This window comes from Cygnus olor, chromosome 2 (genome assembly GCF_009769625.2).
Source record: "Cygnus olor isolate bCygOlo1 chromosome 2, bCygOlo1.pri.v2, whole genome shotgun sequence".
Taxonomy (NCBI): Eukaryota; Metazoa; Chordata; class Aves; order Anseriformes; family Anatidae; genus Cygnus; species Cygnus olor.
In genome coordinates, this window is record NC_049170.1 from 145,719,154 (window position 1) to 145,732,961 (window position 13,808).

The window sequence follows — 13,808 nt, forward strand, 5'->3', positions numbered from 1 at the left end:
TTTTTAATCAAACAAATTACCTTTCTCATTTTTTCTCTACTACTTTCCTCTCTTTTTGTCTGTACTTCAGTACAAGCACATAACCAAAAATGCTACTCAGCTGATGAAGAACTGAGCTGCTATAACAGCTAAACTAGCTATTAATGATGGATGATGGCCATATATGATTTCAGAGCTGTCTGAAAAAATTCCATAAGAAAATGGGTCTGAACATGTTCTCATCTTCTCAAAGCTCCACCTTACACTGCTTGTTAGATGAAACATAAAGCACAACAGCTTCTTGAGATTAGTAAGCAGGGAAACAAGACTGCATCTATCTTAATTGTGCAACTGGCTTCTCATCATTATAGCTGAACAATGCTATGAAAATACAGCATCAATGAAGGAAAGTTGACTCACAGCTGTGAGGACACTTTGAACAGAGGGCTTCTCAAAACCCTGTAATTCTGCTGTGCTCAGTTTAGGCCCAGCCCTCAAGGGCAAGGAAGTATGATGTCATTCAATCCTCATGAGATAAACAATCAATATTTGGGAAAAACCCATTGAGTTAGAGGGGAATGCAAAGCCACCTTCAAAATACTCGATAATAGGACAAAAATATGGCAGCTTGCTCCTAATGACTCACTTGGTAATTAACCACAACACAGACAGGAATTAAGAGAGAACTTTATAAACAAATGAAGACCCGTGCAAGGTCCTTCTCAAAGCCTATGTATAGCTTTGCCAGTAACTATTTTATGGATATAGTTTTCTCATGCAGATTCAATTCTTCTACAAAATCAACTCACCAGTGAAGGCTTTAAAAATAGGAAGATGAGCAAACTTTTTGTACTGGTCAACTCCCTGTGATTTCTTTGAAGATCCCAATCTATTTTAGGCTGGATAAGCTGTAATTCAGCTCCATATAACTTCACTTGATAGGATTTACTTAGGTAACAGACCCTAGCAATTCTTTTCACTGGAGTATGCCACTGTTATGCATTATGTATGAAATTAGGATAATCATTGCAATGTCATTTGGCCATAAACATCCACAGATCTGTAAAAATTACAGATAAAACAACTAAAACTTAATTTTGCTATTGGTGGATGAATAAAATTGATGGAAACAACACCTGTGAAATCAACAGCCAACATAACTCCTAGAAAGGGATATGATTTGTTACATTTGCCCTTGACCTAAGTTCCAAACATATGACACCAAACACAACTACCAGAGTAATGGTTGTATTTGAACACATACAGGCGAACCACATGTTCAGCAGCCATAAAGTAAAATACTATATGAAGATTATGCTTCAATGGCATAATTTAATGACATGTATCTATCATTTTATTAACAAATCAAAGCTTCAATCAGTGTCTCCCACTATAAAACTTAAAAAGATCCCTAGCTAGAAAAAAAGGTAATTTGCTTGGAAGTTAGTAGTTTGCCGAAAGCATGTATACTAGCCAATGGGCTGCAGGATGCTTTGATGTATTTTAGCTATCATTAGCCAGGTTTGCTATTAATTATATGTTGCTTTACCTTTCAACACATAATTTCCTTATATTAAATATAAAAATATACTTTATGTAGTGATTATACCAGAGACAGACTGTTTTATAGTAGTTTTTCAGACCTGAAAGATGATAAATTTATCTGAGCCAAGTTGGGAAGTGAAAGTAATAAAAGGAAACTAAGCAAGCTACAATGAAGTTTTTATATATATATGCAAAACAAACATGTTTGGCAAAACAAAAGATTTAAAAAAATTTGCACCACATCTTCGAATTGTTACAGTTTGGAATAAAGTTATTTGGATTTAAACACAGCAAACCCAGAGATTTTGGTGAGATTTGAAGATTTTGGAGATAAATTATTTGTCATATACCCCAATGTATTTTGGGTATGTAGGGATAATTCAATATGACATTCTTTCCATTTGAGATCAACACAGGTATCACCACTGGACTTGTAGACTAGTTCCACATCTATGCAAAGGGAAGCACAGCTTATTTCAGCTAAGTGAGAAGGCAGTTTTGGGGTTTCTGGACTTGTCAGCATAGTCCGCAGGTAAACAAAGTTTTGGGTGCTGTTTGTATTGATGATGTCCTGGTTTAAACACAACTATTCTATTAATAGCCAAAGAAAGCATTGAGATTTGCAATATTTAAAGGGAGCCAAACAGTAATCTCAGCCATACTGTTTTAAGAGTGCATAGGTTAAATAGCGTGGAAAAAGTTTATTACTCCAGTGGTGTTGCCTGTGGGTTTTGCCAGGGGACAGCAGGGGCCCTGGCTGTGTCCTACCACTCTCCTTGGACGGATGAATGAAAACCTTACTACTCTTTTGATCAGAATCCATATTCTAATTTTCATTCTCAGTTTATTCTTGGTTGGTTTATTCTGATTGTTTTGTACTTGTCCTTTAGCTTAAACAAACCTTTACCAAGACTGGTATTATACCTTTCATCTATTTATAAGTGTTTTTTTTTTTCATCCTTTACTAGGTAAAACAAAGCAAAGCTGTTATAGTATCATCATCCTGTAAGTTACAGGGAGGATCAGAAGAAGACTGAAAAGCTTTTCCTGCACCATGTCCAGCTTCAGTTTATCTTTTGTGCAGTGCGATAATTGAAACTGTAAAGGTATTCCAGATGAGGTCCTATCAGGGCCCTTTATTTGTATTGAAAGCAGCTGTTTCTTGATGAAAGCCATTTCCAAAATACATATAGACTTAATCTGCAAAACAGATACCTAAAATCCATTTTAAAAACATCCTTTTACCTTAAAAAAAGTGAAAAAAATCCCACGATACGTTTCCGATTGTCTTGCCAAGTTCTGCAGTTTTTGTTTTGACAAAATTACTATGGACTTCAGTGGGAATTTAATTTGAGCATGGTTTTAGATACCCAAGCAGAAAACTGGAAACATTCATGGGCTGATAATCTATACTGGATAATTAAGTTAAACTAAGTGAGCAAACTGTATGGGCACTGTATGCCCATACAGGGTTAAACTAAGCAATAGAGCTTAGAATAGTGACTACTTTTTCTTCATTTCATTACCTGCTCTATTTAAGAACCTGTTCATGCCTGTTTAATTTTCCTTTCTGGTTCATATGAAATGTAATAAAAACCATCATGCTCTTTCTTTCATAGAAAGGGGTTTCAGGACTGATTTTCACATATAAGCTTTTCTGTTCAGAAGGACAGTAGAAATTAAGCCAGTCCATATTCTAGGTTTTGAGTGTGTAACTTACTTGGAACTCTGAAAGTCTTCAGTACATCTGATTATGAATGTCCAATTATCATCTGATGAAATCTATACACAAGCCTGTTTATCTGGGCAGCTTGGAGTCAGAAAAAAAATGGCAATATGATTGCTAATAACCTTTCACTTACTATCAGAGAGTAATCAGATATTTCTCCTGAAAAGATCTTCCTTTCTGTCTGAGGTCTGTATTAAAACTGTCAGCTACATATATATTCTATGATCTCCCATCCACTTTGAACTAGTGAATGACAACCGGCTAGGTAACACATTGACTCTTACAAATGCTACAATGATGAGAAAATATATTGAACATGTTCAGATTGATTGCTATTTAATTAAATAGATGGAGTTACACATCCTGGGACCAATCCACGGTGTTATCACGTAGTCAAATGTATTTGTTATTTTGCGTTTTGACATCAGCCAGAGGAAGATACTATAGAAGACTGATCAGTCATTATGAATCAGAAGGCAGAAAGAGACTAAAAAATGCAAAAAGTGAAAGCATTTGCTCCCTGAGCTAAACAAACAGTACTTATCAGCTCGAAAGCTGTATAATCTTGGAGTAGAAGAAACAAGGAAATGTACACTCTGAGTCATGAGCTCTGTAGAAGCATTAACCCTGTGCAATGTTGTGGTGGTATAGTCCTTCTCCAAACATCATAGCTGGTGAGAGAGGAAGAACTTTTAAATCAGAAAACCTACCCTAGGTATCACATATTTATTTATAAATCCACTCATACGCATATATATATATACGGGTGGATTTAATTTTTTGTTTGTTTTGATACAATTGCTGTTGGCTACTGCTAGTTCTGACAGCTGTCTACGTCTGTATGCTGAGCCCTGGTTCCGTGTTCAGTTGGTGTGCTCTGGTTCATACCCACACTGTTAAGTGCTGGAACTGTAAGGTATTAGATAATTCCCCTCTGGTCTTGAAATACAAGTGTTAATTTTGTGATTTTTTTTTTTCCAGTACTGAGTGCTTCAAGTAATGACAAAGCTCTACTGTAGCCATTCATCATGGTAGTTTTGATGCCAAGTAGGCACATTCGAGGACATAAGTATGGAAAGACATTTGAGAGTGCTAACCGTTGGAATCAGGGGACTGAAAACTAAGCATGGTTTGGATACTCCACCTGGAGCAGACCGTCAAGTGAACTGGAGGCTTCTCCGGAAACGAGACATTTGGCTGGCCCAGAACAGACCAAGAGTAAAGCTGCACACGCACATGGACCTTCTGGGAGCAAAATGGAACATGAACCAAGTTAATAAAGTATCCTGCCACTAAAGCTGGCTATATGGTCTCAGCTTTATCTCACCAAGAGAACGGAAGATGGTTAATTTCTTTAGATCAAAGACTATGTATTAGATCAAAGTCATTTTAGAGGCAAACTATGTATGGCACAGATAGTGAAGATGCTTATCATCATATGGCCTACTCTCAAAATTACTTGGATTCTTTCCTTTCCTTGTTTCATGTGATAGAATTTGTAATGATGGTCCCATTCTTTTCTCTTTGCTAGAAGGAAGTGCTATCTAACATAGCCTTAAAGAATGATAATAACAAAAAAGGACTAGTTGATCTTATCTACTACTTTTCTCACTTTGACTTTTAACACCTACAAACAGTAAAAGAGCAATAAAAAACGTCTGAGAAAGTGTTTATAGCCAATTTAAATGTCTGTATTCTGTTTTGGGTGCAATGGTACAGAACTTGTGGAATTAAACAATTCAGGGCTTGTGGAATGTCTTGTCAATTAGCCAACGTTAATAGATTTTCTCTGATTTTACAGTGAAAAGTCATAGTTAATGAAAAAAAAAAGTAGAGGTGGAAAAACTCAGTCCTAACACTATATGTTTTCACTAAGATGCTATCTTAAAATTCTGAAATATTAATTGAAAATATTATTTATCTTTGAGATAAAATACATTCATCAATTAGTTTGAATTAAAATCACAGGCAAGATATACTTACTCCTTCTTTTAGGATTTCCCACAAAATGAACTTTATTATTGAATATTTTCTATCAGTCCATGAGGTCCCCCTGCAGTGGATATCAATGAGTCCATTGGGCAAAGAGGAATTAGATCTGCATGCACAATGCCAAATCCCAGTGTGCTCAGGAAACACAACATGCAGGGCCCAAGTGACTAAATCAGTGGCCTATACAATGTGGTATGTTGGATGCACTGTAGGAGTGGCAAATTAACTGTGCATAAGCAGACTGACTCTACAGCACAGATGCAGGGACTGGATGTGTCTGGGAAATATCACACTTTCAGTGCTTGTGCTGTTAAGTTCAATATGTCCAAGAGAAATCCAGCTCACTGCACATGCATGGTTGAGTCAATCTGCACATGTGCAGTAGCTAGCTGTCTAATCTGCCAAATATCAAGAAATTCTCAGTGTACAAAAGGCCTACATCATCTGTTTATGCTAAGAGTTTCCAGGGAAACCAGACACAAAATAATCCTATGAAGAAGGAGGGACTCAGTAATGCTACCAGAGGACAAGCTGTAGCTGCAGATTTTAAGCAGGACCTCCCTGCAGCAAGGTGGGGACAGATGGCTACAGTTGTGTTCATGTTTCTACTGGCTAAGATTATGTGAACAATTTTCAAGCTCTTAAAAGACCAAAACAACACTTTAAGAAGCAACTAATTCAAAAATCAAGCCTTCTTAAGTCAACATGCTTAGTGGCTTCAGTCATTCTTCAGAAGTGGAGCTGAGCTGTTAAGTTGCTTGTTCAACATTCTCCACCTGCTGTGTTATTGGATGAAGAGGGAAGAGGTTTGTGCAAGACATTCTGTGTGAGATCGAAGAAATCCATATATCGTGGGTCCCAAGCATAAAGATCTGATCTCAATCACTATGACACGTCTTCAGAAAACGTTGTCTGTGCACCAGTAGATGATTATTGAACCCCAGTGTTTCTGGTATCCTAAATAAATAAACGCTAAATACGCTAAATAAAATATTGGCATATTAGAAAGGCTACAGAAGAGTATAGGAGTGAGCAAATATCTGAGACAGACTTAGAGCAGCTGAAGAAATATTTCCAATAGAGGGATCATCTGTTTAGTAAACAAAAGCATAACAGTATCCAATGACTGGAAGCTTTAGCTGGACAAATTCAAACTAGCAATTAGGTTGGGTAATTAATGATTGGAATAATTTATCTAGGGATCTGGTATGTTCCTTATCATTGGCAGTCTTTAAATCAAGATTGGCTGCCTTCCTAAAAGATATGCCAAGCTCAACCAGCAACTCTTGGGCTTGATGCAGGGGTTTTATACAGCAGGTTAAATTAGAGGAGCGTCATGATCTGGCCTTAATATCTGTGCATAGATCCAAAACTCTTATTCTGGCAAAAAACTCTGGCAGAAGAGTAGTAGCATCTTAAACCACTAGAAGTACTTGCTCTAGGAACAAGGATTAGAGACCTTTAGGATATTCTAGGATATATATATATATATTTTTTTTCCTCTAAGACATTTATGCAATATTTTAAAAGCCTGGGTCTGTTCCAAAAGCCAGCATTGTTTCTGGTTTGTTCTCCCCAAGTCCCCCCAGAAAAACTGTATGTGCAGGAACTTCATCTATAAAGCCAGACCTCTCTCTTATGTCATTTTTATAAATTAAAGAAAGATGTGGACTAACTGGAAAGAGTCCAGATATGGTCAGTGAGAGTGATCACAGATCTAGAAAACATGGCCTTGTTCAGTCAAGAAAAGAGACATCAAACTTTCAATTGTATAAAAAGCTGCTGAAATGAGCCTATTATTCATGGCCAGAGTAGATAAAATAAGAATTACGGGAAAGGGGATTCACTTTTGCTGTAAGGGAAAGCTTTCTCCAAGTAAGGTAGCAGATCGCCTGAGGAAGTCTTGGAGTCTTCATTTTGGAGATCCTTAAGAGCTTTATCTAACAGATTAGGCTAATTTGCTTTGGGATTAAAATTGTTTCCAGTGTGATTTTCTAGGATTGTATGAAATCAGGTGTAACTGCACAGCGCATCTGCAACATCCCCAGAGATCTATAAATAAAGCCTTCTATAGCAACCACATAATATTACTGCAGTGATGTATGCGAGTGAAGAGTCAGTGTACATAAATTAGTTCTGCACCACTGAAAATCAGTAAAATCCAGATTTTAAAAAATCTAATTACAAGTCAATTCTGCTGTCTTCCATTAATACTATCCATTAATACTCCATCTAGGAGAAGTGAAAGTCACACATTTTTTTTTGGTTCATCAATAAAGGTACAGGTAGATTACTCAAACATCATACTGGTTGTAAAGCTGATTATTATTTTCACAGACTCACAGAATAGTTGAGAAGGAAAGGAAGCTCTGGAGATCATATAGTCCAACCCCTCTTCTCAGAGCAGGGTGCTTCAGGGATGCATCCAGCTGGGTTTTGAATATCTCCAGGGTTCTGAGACTACGCATACTTTCTGTTCTTCCAGGATCTGACCACACTCAGTAAAAATAAAAAAATAAAATTAAAAAAAAATCAAAAAACTCTGTTACGGTTAAATGGAATTTCTTATACTCTGGTTTGTCTCTTGACTCTTGTCCTGTCAGTGAGCACACCTGAGAAGGGTCTGGCTCCATCTTCTGTAATCCGTCCATCAGGTATGGAGGTATATTACACATTGGTAAGATTCATACTGTATATATGAGAAAGTGATCACCTCATCACCTTGAAGACACATATGGTGAGCACTAACAGACTAGCAGTTATCATTTACATAAAGCACGGGGACAGTTAGGTGCAGTCAGACCTTAAATCTAACTTATGTGGTATCATTTTACTAATACCATTGGTATCATATTCTCTAGCATAAGAGTCAGGGAAAATGTAATTTTTGGAAGTAGCTGTGCAGGCAAGAGGAGCTCTTCTCTCCTTTTCCTATTTACTGGCTGGCTGTGGGATCTTTGTGCCTCCATACTGTGAGAAGGCTGCCCAGTTTTGTGAAGTGTCCTTGAAGTTGATCCTTGATCCTTGAAATTATTGAAACGCACCTGGGGGACAAGGCAGTCATTGGTCCCAGCCAACATTGGTTCATGAGGGGTAGGTCCTGCCTAACAAATTTGATTTCTTTTTATGATAAGATCACCCATCTAGTCGATCAAGGGAAACCAGCTGATGTGATCTTTTTGGACTTCAGCAAAGCTTTTGACGCGGTTTCCCATAGGATCCTACTGGACAAAATGTCCAGCATACAGCTAAACAAAAACATCATACGATGGGTGAGCAATTGGCTGATGGGCAGGGCTCAAAGGATTGTGGTAAATGGGGCCACATCTGGCTGGCGGATGGTCACTGGTGGGGTCCCTCAAGGCTCCATTTTAGGGCCAGTCCTCTTCAATGTTTTTATAAATGATTTGGATGTAGGACTAGAAGGTGTTCTGAGCAAATTTGCCAATGACACCAAACTTGGAGGAGTTGTGGACGTTGATGAGGGTGGAAAGGCCTTGCGGAGAGGTCTGGGCAGATTGGAGAGCTGGGCAAACACCAACCACATGAAGTTTAACAAAAGCAAGTGCCGGGTCCTGCACCTGGGACGGGGCAACCCTGGCTATACGTACAGACTGGGCGACGAGACGCTGGAAAGCAGCCCCGCAGAGAGGGATCTGGGGGTTGTGGTTGACAGCAAACTGAATATGAGCCAGCAGTGTGCCCTGGAAGCCAGGAGGGCCAACTGTATCCTGGGATGCATCCAGCACGGCATTGCTAGTCGGTTGAGGGAAGTGATTGTCCCACTCTACTCTGCGCTGGTATGGCCTCATCTCGAGTACTGTGTGCAGTTCTGGGCACCACAGTACAAAAAGAACATTAAACTGTTGGAGAGTGTCCAGAGGAGGGCGACGAAGATGGTGAAGGAGGGGAAGACATATGAGGAGCGGCTGAGGTCACTGGGCCTGTTCAGCCTGGAGAAGAGGAGGCTGAGAGGGGACCTCATCACAGTCTACAACTTCCTCGCGAGGGGGAGTGGAGAGGCAGGTGACCTATTCTCCGTTATCACCAGTGACAGGACCCGCGGGAACAGTGTGAAGCTGAGGCAGGGGAAGTTTAGGCCGGACATCAGGAAGAGATTCTTCACTGAAAGGGTGGTTGCACACTGGAACAGGCTCCTCAGTGAAGTAGTCACTGCACCAAGCCTGTCTGAATTTAAGATGAGTTTGGACTGTGCACTTAGTCACGTGGTCTAAACTTTTGGGCAGACCTGTGTGGTGCCAGGAGTTGGACTTGATGATCCTTATGGGTCCCTCCCAGCTCGGGATACTCTATGATTCTATGTGTCTTCTTGTGACAAGTGTGAGGGCTAATGAGGGAGAGCTACATTTATGTAGACCCTCAACCAATCCACCTTCCCTATTCTTCCAGATATTCCCCTAAAAACTTTAATTGTACATGCTTCTGCCACAAACATCTGCATATGAAGTTATAAATATTTTGCTTATGATTAGAAGTATCTCAGCTTTAGTAAAATAACTAAATTCTCCGTCTCATTCCTGTGACAACTTAATTGTGCTAAAATGTCAGCTTTTTTTTTTTCCTTGTTTTTGTTGTTTGAGGAAGAAGCTACTTGTTCTTTGCTCATATAAAATTCTTGCTGAATCAAAAAATGACCTGGTTTTCAAACTGCATGAGTCTATCTGCCATAGAAATGAGCCTCAGAAATTTGGATTCCATGATGCAGAAACAATACGTACATACTTCTCCTTGTGTCAAGTCCCAGCATTTCATGCTGCGGTGGATGTTCCCTACCAGTGCTTACTAACAGTCCAATTACTTGCAGATAAATGTGGTGTTCTAGTGATAAAAATCACAGCACTTTTCACTTTTCCTTTCTTTCTAAGCCAGTGAATAAAGCACGGTTGTTATAACTTACTTTCAAAGGCTTTTTTCTACTTTTCATGAGTACTTTTCAAGTGCATTGTTCTTTTCTTGATTTTAACTACTTCTATTCTTGAAATTCTTATTTGCTGAAACATATGGAACAGATACAACTTTTATTTACTACAGATTAAACTTCCTATCAAATTATACTGAAGACCTATACATAATTTGTTGTTTGTGCTTGGAAACACCTCTGTGAAGTTTACTCATATCCTCATTTTACATCTCAGAAAAAGTACCATTAGACAACTCAAGTGACTTTCCTAAGACCATGCTGAGCACCAATGGTCCTGCACACCCTGTGACCACCTCCCCTCTGCCTGCTTTAGTTTCGAGAGCTCGGTGCCATCCCATGGGACCAGGCAGAGCCTAGCTCCAGGCTCACAGGGCATACAATACACCACTCTTTCCAATTATGTCAATAAATTTTCCAGACTTTCAAGTCACTTTGTTTTACTGGCTGTATTCACATTTGTCTCATAATCACAATAACAGGACAGGTGTGCTGCTTTTCTCAGCAGTGATTCTGGTCCCCCGACGGAGTAAACTCCCCGGCCTTTGACCTGGGAGTTTATCCGCTCAGGAAACTGGTTTACTGCCTTGCAAAACAGCACACCCCTACGATTAGCACTTAATTACAGTGAAGCCAGTAGCAGCTCTGCTAAAGTTAAGTTGACTTTTTGTGTATGGATCATATTTTGCATGAGTTTAAGTTTCTGTCATTCAGGTTGCCTCACATGGAGAGCCTATAGACAAATGCATTTTATTACTTGTTATATGCATTTGTGTATGTTAGCTACAAAAAATAATAATAATAAAAAAATCAGGACAGCAGTTCAGTTAGTTTTACTTACCTTGTTCTTTCTCCTTCCAACATTTCAAAAAATATACAAGGCACCCCCAATCCATAATATTTTGGCAGCACTGAGACAAGACTGTATGTGCTTTCATCTGTGAGGCAGACAATTATCATCGCTTAACAAATCTAATGCAAACTCGCAGGTATATTATTCGTATAGGCCCTTAAAAAAAAATAAAAATCTGTGCCAGTCAGAAAGTTGAATCAGATACCCTCTGCTCGGTCCAGGAACTTAATCAAAATGTAAACATCCTCAAGTTAAAAAAAAAAAAAAAAGAAAAAAAAGAAAAAAAGACTGCTAAAAATTCTGAGATTAGGAACCCAAGTAGCCTTTTAGAGTGTTGGAAATATCTAAAACAACCCACATAGAAAAGTTAAAAATCTAATAACAAGCACTACAAAAATATTTCCTCAAAGCATCAACTCTAATTTCTGTTCTTTTAGAAGAACTTTGCGACATTATGAATTAACATCTGACAAAAATATCTCAGGGGTAGCAATAAAATAATGATACTGTAGCCTCCGGTTTATATTACATTACCAAAAATAATGAAAAAAATATTGTTGCCCCAGAGAGACTTGGAAGACATTCAGATACAGTAGAGCTGGGTGTGACATGAGAAGATAGATAGATTAGACAGATAGGACTGAACCAGTTAAGAAACTTTTGGGTATTCAACTATTCAGTGTAATATCCACTCTGCTGATTGAAGGCTCTACAACTCATAATGAGTTCATATCATAAGACTCATTCCATAGCATGATAACTTCTTAAAAGTTATTCCATTCTGTGGTAATTTTTAAGGATAGATGCTCAGTTGTTTAAGTGTTTCTAAAGTGAACAGATAACATATCTGCATGTTTAGCAGATGCATATCTTTCCCTCAGAATGAAAGAATCTTGAATACAGAGTTACATCCCTCATAATCACTGTACTTCTGTAGAATAGCAACAGTATTTTTTAATCATTGTTCCAGATTTCAGATACAGCCCATTCTGCCATCACTACAAGGTGAGTCAAGCTGCCTAATGGTTCTGTTATTTTCGTACTACCCAGGCATGTACTGAGAGTCTAGTAGTTCAGTATCAATTCATCTCTTGGCTGAGACATCAAACTAAGATTCTGACCACTTATTGTAATTAAAAATCCCCATAAGCTTTTCACAAAGCATAGGTGCTCACCACAGTGTCCTGACAAAATTCCAACTTTGCATAATTATATTCTGCTCGTATATAATATAATTATATGAAATAATTATATTCTGCCTGAAATCCCCATGAAGTTTCATCTGGATGCAGGATCCCTCTCATTTCAAATCTCAAGCTGTTGTGCAATGCTGCTGTCTGCTCTGAAATGTGAATCACAGACAGTTGATGGGGTTTTCTGTTTGTATCTTATTTCAATATACCAATTTTTGAAATTTTTAAAGCATTGCAAAACAGTTCAGTGAGATCTTCATAAGTTCATTTGTTGTTTGCAGAAAGAAAACAGAACAGGCTGTATTTCTGGAGAACTGCAAAACAGTTTTGAAATCTTCTTTGCATTTAGTACTTTTGTTATTTTCACCAGCTTTAAGTTTTCCTCAGAGAAGAGTAGATTAGCTTTATACATGTAGTTTGCATATAAGCATGCATAGTTTTTGAGGATAGGATATGACTGATCCTGCAGGATTGTTGTAGATGTTATAGTGATCTGCAATTTTATTTTCTCTGCCAATTCAGTGCACAGCAGACAATGAGCTAAACTAATTTCATTTTACCTTTCTCCGCACTGTAGTTATATTAGGCATGGTTTCATAACATTAATGCAAATCCATGAAGGTCCACTTAAAATGGCAAGTGAACTCAAGTGAAATATTGCCATGTCATTTCTGGAAATGGCAATACAATTTCAGGAAGAAACAGAGCAATACATGCAAGCCAAATTGAATTGAAGCGAGAAGATTTCTGTACTGCTTTACCATGCTGCCGCTATGATGTCAGAAGAAAAACAAAAGCAGAGCAAGTCTGGGGGAGGGGGAGCATAAAGCTGAAAGCAAGATGAGATGGATCAATGCAAAAACAAGCAGATGATATCACACCAAAAAAAAGTCAACAACAAGAAGAATAAACAAACAAACAAACAAAAATACAAAAACAACAGCAACCAAAAACAAAACAACAAAAAAAAATAAGTGTTGCTGGAAATTATACTACCAGTTAAACTAAACCCCAGGTAAAATCCCAATAAATCCTACTTGAGAGATTAACTTTGTTGTTGCTTTTATATATGCATGACTGAATGCGCTGGTTATCATTGTCCTCTCTGCTCTCAGCCACATCCATTACTTCTGCAGGACAGAGCCTCCGGCATGAATTCTTTGAAAAATGATCAAAAAGACCAAATTAAAATGAAGAAAATCAATAGAATATATACATTGATTAATGAGTGAGAACAAAATTTGAGAGTAGTGATGCGGCACATGCAGGAGACAAGACATAATCCCAAGGCGACTACTGCACTGTGACTCACAGGATGGGCCTGGTCCACCCTGAGATGTGCAGCAATGAACATGACAGCAAATAAGAGAAATACAAACCCCAGCATTCTCTGCATGTGATATAAGTGGTCAACTCACTGTGTTTACTAGGGAACACCATACACCAGGTGAAGAAGCCTCTAGCCCCAACTTTACAGACCTTGATGTCTTTAGAAAGAATGATAGGCCCATAGCCTTTACAATGGCATTATTGATATGTGTAAAATGGACCTTCCTGTGAAGGAATAGGATTTCATAT

At 38.2% G+C, this 13,808-nt stretch overlaps 1 long non-coding RNA gene across 1 annotated transcript; it reads right to left on the reverse strand.

Annotated features, from left to right (window-relative positions):
* Nucleotides 1-7,594: 7,594 nt before the first annotated feature.
* On the reverse strand, nucleotides 7,595-13,377 carry LOC121065344. Its single transcript, XR_005816999.1, has 3 exons — nucleotides 13,268-13,377; nucleotides 11,026-11,122; nucleotides 7,595-7,742 (listed from the first exon to the last, which is right to left on the reverse strand). It is a non-coding gene; the product is annotated as an uncharacterized LOC121065344 (long non-coding RNA).
* Nucleotides 13,378-13,808: the final 431 nt, after the last annotated feature.